The sequence below is a fragment of the Kogia breviceps genome, chromosome 7 (genome assembly GCF_026419965.1).
Source record: "Kogia breviceps isolate mKogBre1 chromosome 7, mKogBre1 haplotype 1, whole genome shotgun sequence".
Taxonomy (NCBI): Eukaryota; Metazoa; Chordata; class Mammalia; order Artiodactyla; family Physeteridae; genus Kogia; species Kogia breviceps.
Genome location: NC_081316.1, coordinates 79,642,782 through 79,650,662, shown reverse-complemented (window position 1 = coordinate 79,650,662; position 7,881 = coordinate 79,642,782). Strand labels below are relative to the sequence as shown.

Sequence of the window (7,881 nt, the reverse complement as noted above, 5' to 3'; positions counted from 1 at the left end):
TCACCTGCCTCCCACAGCCTGAAAGTCCTTGTCACAGCTGATCTTAAACACAGCTAGCACCCGAGTTCTGATCTGTTTGGTCTTGACACCATAGATGTTGAGATTGATCACTGGAGGCAGAAGTAGATAGACATCACCCATGAGAACATGCACAGTGGGATCAAGGCTGTTTCCAAAGCGGTGCACCACTGAGAGGCCAATGAGAGGCACATAGAAGGCCAGTACCACACCAGTGTGTGACACACAGGTTCCAAAGGCCTTGGCCCGTTCTGACTTGGCAGGCAGCTGCAGAACTGTTTGTAGAATCAGAAAATAGGACAAAGAGATGAACAGGGCATCCACGCCCATGACCACCAGAAGGGCAGTAAGACCAGAGGCCACATTGGGCAATGTGTCTGCATAGGCCAACTTCATTACATCCTGGTGCACACAGTAGGACTGTGAGAGCAATCTGGAGTGACAAAAGGCTAGCCGTTTGATGAGCAGAGGCACCAAGTTCCCCGGACTCCTCATCCTGGCCCATACCTTCACTGTCTGCATACTGGGCTTCCCTTTTCTCAGCTAGGTGTTAAGAGATACCTTACCAGGAAAGTCTTCCAGACAGGCTGTGTTTTCCTTCTACCCTTCCTTTCCCTACCCTTCCCTTCCCTTTCCTTCCCTTCAATCATTTATTGGTTCTGTAAGCATTTACTTATAGGACTTATTATATATGGAGGCTATTTGATAGATGCTGATGGTACAGAGTCAAAGACACATCTTTTGCCCTTCAGATGCCCTGTCTAGGGTGAAAGATAGACGAGTAACCCAAATATTAGAATCTTGGGATAAATGTTAGCAAAAGATGTGCATTTAATGCATGGGAGGGTGAAAGGCATGATCAGAGGAACCTTCCTGGAAAAAGATGGTCCTTCTGTTTAGTCTTGAAACATGAGTAAAAATTAAGCAGGCAGAGAAGGGAATTAAAGGTGTTCCAAACAGTGGGAATAGGGAGGGTTTTGGTTTTGTTTTGTTTGCAGATCTTCAGGCTTCCAGGTCCCCAGGTCTAAGGTCAGTGGAAGAGGAAAAAGACACAACTGTGATTAAAAATAAAAATAAAAACAAAAAAAACACAAAATAAAAACTAAGAACAAAAGGCCAAAATCAATCTCTTAAGGTAACAAGGAAACTTATCTGGGGTCATCAAATGAAAGGCAGTAGCTCCCTCCAATGACTTCCTGGGAGATGGAGGTGCTTGGCAGGATCCCAGCTGCCAGGCATGGTCTCTGTGAAGGCTCTTCTCTCTGTTCCTGGCTGATAGGTTCCTCCACACTTAAAAGCTGCCTCTAAGGCCACTCTCACTGCCACAAAGAGCACTTGATTGAGTCCTAATACTCCTAGAGCTTTATCTTTCTTGGAACCTCTGCTGACCATTCATGTTAGGCAAGACATTTCTTTTTTAGGAAGCCCGGGGTTGCCCTGCATCACCCTGTTCTCTGACCTATCATCACACTGTTTCCCTGATAGGCTCCCTAGGTGCCCTGGTATTTAGAGGTAATTGTCTCCAAAGAGCTAAGGGCTTAGCTTCAAGAAGAGCTTCTGAATCTTGAGAATAAACTCTGCAGGTGTCTTCATCAGTGGTATTCAGGTAAACCTGTTCACCTCCCCCAGGATTCTTCTTCACTCCTAACCTGGGTCCTTTCTGCTACTGGGACATGCCCTTCTATTTGGCCTTAGTGGAGAGAGTTTGGAAAACATGGGACTTAGAATATAATATGATAAAATGAAAGCTAAAATTTTAAATTGGATTATCCTCATCTTGAATAAGCAAGGACAAACAGATCCAAGGTTCAAAGGTCAGAAAATCCACACCTCTGTTTACTCTTTGTTCTTCTCCATTCTCAGAGCATGTGCCAAGATATTACAGCTAAATTCCTTGGCAAATATTAGATCCCAGATTTGGCCCACTCAGTTGCTGTCAGAGAATGAAAAGCCTTTTTCAGATGCAGATGCTTACAGGCAGGGAGGGTAGCAAGTGGAGCACAGTAACACACTTTCTCAGGACCTCTGATGCTACTGCATCAGCAGTGGCAGACAGAAGGGTCTCTGCTTGGCTCAGCAGATACCTCCCTGACTCTTCCCTCTGCAGGGCCCCTTTTCTGCTTTGCTGGTAACAGCCTAAGACTTGGGGCCATCATCACATCTCCCCAGTTACCTATCCCAGAAGACCTCATGTTTCCCTCCTATGTGCTCTGGCCTTCTGCCTAAAGTGACCCCGGGCCAGACCCAGTTTCAGCTTCAATTTGGGTCTGAATGTGGTTGTTGCATTTACTCTCACTTGCCTTTCTGGATGTCAGCTAATGCTCTGGAACATTTCGTCTTGGCCCATGAAGGTATGTGTGGGATGCAAGGGCTTCCCCTTCCCCTGCCATGAGACAGTTTGTGGGGTCTTTGAGGTCCCTCAGGATGGCAGGGACCTTGGTCTGCTTGACGTCAGTGAGGATACACTCACTTGAATATGGTACAGTCCTGTTGAGATACAGCTGAATCTGACTTTTCCTTTCAAGCACAGGTTTGTTTATAACTCTACCCATGAAGCCCATGGGGACAGGCTAGGGGAACATAGACCGAGGGCCCAGACAGGAGACAATATCTCCATGGTCACTTGTATGTCACTCCCACAGGCTTCCCATTGTTTCAGTCTGGTGGGTGGGAGGGCGATCACCAGGGGCCCACCGCCTCTGCCATGAGTCCCGCATTTACACATATAGGGCTCTAGACAATATATTTCCACTCCTCCATGTAACTCAAACTCCAGTTAGACACAGTGGTTAGTGCTTTCCTCATCAGCCACTTTGCTAGACACAACGTGGGTATATAGTTAGGTCCTTGGGCTCTAGGAGTTCACAACCTCTTTACCGAGATGGGTACACAAAAATGTAGTCCCATAATTCAAAATAAGGTCATGTACCTCTTGAGCTTTTCTTTTCTCAGCTTTTCTTTCAGTTGATGACACAGACCTTGAGGTAGGGAAGCCACTCTTCATTGCACCCGGGTCACAGGTAAAGAATACATGACATAAAGGCTCTTTGCTTAGATCACATAGTTAATGAATTATAATATTGGTCTGAGAACCAGGTATTCTGACTCTTTATTCATTCACATTCAACAAATATTTATCAGGGGCCTGCAATGTAATAAGAAAAATAGACACCACACACACAAATCCACACCCTCATGCAGTATTCTGGTTAGGGGGACAGACAATAAATGGAGTTGATATAAAAAGTGAAATAGGATGTTAGGTAGTCTTATGGAGAAAAATAAAGGAAGAAGGGAGCAGATAAATATCAAGGGGGTAGTTGAAATTTTAAATGAAGCTCCTGTACAACATTATGTGCAGAAGGCCACACATAAGAAAAACATTTCAGAAGCCTGAGGGAGTGAGAAATATATTTATGGAGATATTTGATGAAGACCATTCCAGGAAGAAGGAACAGAAACTGCAAGTAAAGTTCCTGAGAAGGGAATGTATCTGGTAGGCCAGTGTTCCTGAGCAGAGGGGACCAGGGCAAGAATAGTAGGCAGATAGAATCAGAGAGGTAATGGGGAGTTGGATAATATAGGGCCTTATAGGACTTACAGGATTTTCACTTGGACTCTGGGTTCAAGTAACTGCAACAGTGGCCATGTATCCACCACTGTTCTGGCTTTTAGGGAAGTCTCCAATTCATGGTGAGCTTGTCCACTTGGGTCACAGATGACATTTACTCTGCAACACCCATTCCCCAAGTGTCCAGATTACACACTCACTTCCTAGGAATGGAAACTTACAAGTTTCTAGGATTGTTGGACAGTGGGGCTTTTCACACGTTAGTGGGTGGCAGGTGTGCTGGGGGAGAAACCTCTGTAGAAGTAGTGAGGACATCTTGACTGTCCGGTTCTTAAGACTGAAGTTCCATCTCCTTCCCATGTTTAGGACTCTGGGTACCCCATCCTTCTTCTCTAGCCCAAGCCCCTCTTTCTCTTTCTCTCCTCCCTTTCTCCATGACCCATCTTATGTCATGTGTGGAAAAAAACAAGCAAAAATCCAGTCTGTAAGTCCACATCATCTGCACTTTTTTACTTATGTCCAATGGTGACTAAGACATGGTCCCTAGTCTTGAGAAGTGGGCGGAGTCTGCTGTGGGGAGAATGGTTACAGTAGAGTCTAAAAAGGGATGTCACGAGGAAGGTGGTGTAGGATCACCTCAGAAGGACACCAGACAGACTTGAGAAGTCTGAAAACATCTCTGAAGGAAAGTCACTTCTATTCTAAGTCAGGAGAAGGGAGAGAGTGAGGGTGTTGTAGGTGGAGGTGACAACTTGTGCAAAGACTTGAAAGTGAGATAGAGCAATCAGGGCTAAGGAAATGCAAGTTGTTTGTTGTGCCTGGAGCATAGAGAGGAAGCAATGAACCTTGAGAGGTAAATGGAGCCACACCACCCAGAGATGTTATGACTTTTCTATCTGGCAGGCCTTGTTTTAGGGTCTGGAAGACAACATAAATGAAACAAAGAGTTCTTATTCTCAAAGAACTTACCTTGCAATGGGGAAACTAAACAAGAAATAAACAGGAATGTAATATGTTGGGGAGAGGGTGAAAGTGCTAGAAATTAAGACAAGGTAGGTAAGGAAGAGAGAGTAAATCAGGCAGAAATTGAGGGAGAGGTGTTGTCATTATTATTTTTTATAATATAAAGGACCCTGTAGTAAGGGGACACATGAGCAGAGCCTGCATGATGAGAGGGAGTGAGCCACGGGGGCATCTGGAGGAAGAACATCTCAAATAAGGAGAACTGCAAGTGCAAAGTCTGAAGATGAAGCTTGGTGAGTTTAAGGGAATATTTGGAGGCTAGTGTGGGTGTAGTAGAGTGAATAAAGGGGAGAGTAGTTGGAGATGAAGTTGAGATTATGGAGAGGAGCCAGAACACATAAATCCTTACAAGATATTATAATGACTGTGAATGTTCCCTGGGTAAGACAGGGGGCTTCTGGAACCTGCTGTGCAGAGGAAGTGACATGATTTGTCTTGTGTATTAAAATAGTCTGTCTAACTACGGTGGGGATTATTTTACTTTACTGTACTTTACTGTACTTTTACTTTATTTTACTGTACTGTAAAGCAAAAGTGGATTAAAGGAAGATCCACCAGGAGACTATAATATTTCAAGTTCAAGACGATGATGGCTTGGATCATGGGGGTACATCTGGAATACCTGGAAGAAAGAGTCATCAGCATTTGCTAAAAGGTTGGATGTGGAATGGGAGAGACAGACAGGTGTCAGAAATAACTCCAAGTGTTCTATCACAGCCACTTGAAAGGCAGAGTTTCTGAGTTATGGAAGACTGTGGTTGAGAATGTTTTTTCCTTGATGTGAATATTAGGATATGGTTTTGGACATGATGAGTCTAAGATGATTGTTAGATGTTCAAGTGAAGATAGTGATGCACAGGCAGTTAGATATGAGTCTGGACTGTAGATATTAGTTTGAGATTTGCCAGCATATAGATGGTATTTAAAGACATGATGCTAGATGAGATGACCAAAAATGAGAATATAACAAAGAATAAGACAGGTCTGAGAACAAAGTCCTGAGACATTCCAACAGACAAAGATCAGGAAGATAAAGACTAGCAATAATTGAGACTAAAAATATTATTGTCAAATATGCTGAGGATTTTGACATCATCCTAATTATTAAGTAGCCGGTACTGTAGTCACTTAATAAATTCCCTGTAGATATGAATGACTACTTCTACTTCCTTGCTGGATATGATACCAGCTATAGGGCCCACCATCACTGAGTGACACCAATGTATTATTGAAATATGTACTTTGAAATTTCTAGAATTATTGGATATACCCAGCTTGGAAAAACTAATTAACTTGCTGGATTAAGCCATTACATAAAAATATGCTACAAGTTAAAACAATTCTAAGTAAATAACACAAGTTGTAATTCCTTTGCAATTCTAGTCACTTTTCAGTTTCTGCTGGGGCAGAATGTTGGCAGAGGGCGGAAAGAAATTTTAGAATATGCTTAGTTGGGAAAGAACATCAGGTAGAAATACATTTGTGAGATTTGAAGATTTTGTTTTGGGCTTTTCTTCCATAAATTGGTTGAAAATTTCTAGATAACAGAGTTTTGTTTTTTGTTTGTTTGACTAAATTATGTCCCCCAGTACAAGTTAATTAATTCATATATAAATGTATATTATATTGTTTATATAATATACATAAATGTTTATATTATATATAAATATAGTCTAGATATATAAATATATATATAGTTTATATTATATACAGCAATACAGCATTAAAGTTAAGAGTGGGGGGACCCTGGAGTCAGTTTGCATGTGGATGTGAAATATGGCTTTGTCACTTACTAGCTGTTTAAGTAAGTTACTTAACATTTTTGTGCTTCAACTTTCCCATTGATAGTAAAAGTAACTACCTTATAATGTGGTTTTGAATATAAAAATGTGTTAATATATGTAAAAAACAGAACAATGACTGGTCAAAGGAAATAATACATGTTAGTTACAACTATTATTACGGTTAGAAAATACTACCTATTTCTCAAAAAGGAGTCACTTTTTCATACTGTGTCATTCTAACTGCCGTGAATGTTTAAAGTAAAAAGAGACAGACTACTGGCAGGATAAAAAAGCATAAGCAGGATAAACTCTTTAGAACAAGCAGTGATCAGAGGAGAAATTCTAGACAGGCTGTTCATTCCTCCCATTCTTATGTCTCTTGTCTCCTCATTTGTAAAATACAAGGTCAGTCAAGCTGATTTTCTACATATATTTCATCTTTGATTTTAAATATTTGCACACTTAGCTTCAACAAACACCAGATTTACTCTTCTATTGATAATATGACCTGACACAGACTGTCTCTAGAATTCTATGATTCTGTGTGCCTTTGGAATGGAGAATTTTTATCACAGCTCTGCGTATCTGTTTGGTCTTCACACTATAGATGATGGGGTTCATGACCGGGGGGGGTCAGCAGGTAGGTGTTAGCAATCATAGTATGTACATAGGCTGGGGCTTGTTTCCCAAATCTGTGAACAAAGGAGAGACTGATCAATGGAATATAGAAGATAGCAATAGCCCCAATATTGGAGATACAGGTGCTGAAGGCTTTCTTCCTCTCTTCTGGGGATGTGATGCTGAGGATAGTCTTCATGATCAAAATATAAGAAAGGGGGGTGAGAATTGAGTCCACACCAACAGTAGAGGTCATGGCAGTCAGCCCAACGGCATTGTTGATCCTGGTATCTGTGCATGAGAGCTTCATCACATGAGGGTGGAAGCAGTAAGAGTAGTGGAGCACGTGGCTGCAGCAGAAGGACAGTCTCATAAGAATTGCTACCATTGGTGTCAGCATTAGTGTCCCCCTGATGACAATTGCCACTCCAATTTGAATTACTATGGAGTCAGTTAAAATGGTGGCATACCTGATGGGATTAGAGATGGCGACAAAACGATCAAAAGCCATGGCCAACAGCACTGACAATTCCATGACAGTGAAGAGTTTAACAAAGAACATCTGTGACAAGCAGGCAGTTAAGCTGATCTACCTGGCATTGAACCAGAATATATCTAACATGGTGACCAGAGTGTATACAGACAAGCCAAGGTCAGCGGTGGACAACATGGAGAGGAAATAATACATGGGCTTGTGAAGGCTAGGCTGAGTAACAATGGCAAATGGAATCAGGCTGTTTCCTGAGAGAGCTGTTACATAGAGAAAACATAAGGGAATGGAGATCCAGGTGTGGAAGGCTCCAGCCCAGGAACACCAGTTAGCAGGAAAATAACGGAAGAGGATGTGATATTCTGGAAGTTTGACAT

At 42.2% G+C, this 7,881-nt stretch overlaps 1 pseudogene; it reads right to left on the bottom strand.

Annotated features, from left to right (window-relative positions):
- Positions 1–7,881, bottom strand: LOC131760339 (olfactory receptor 51E2-like; annotated as a pseudogene).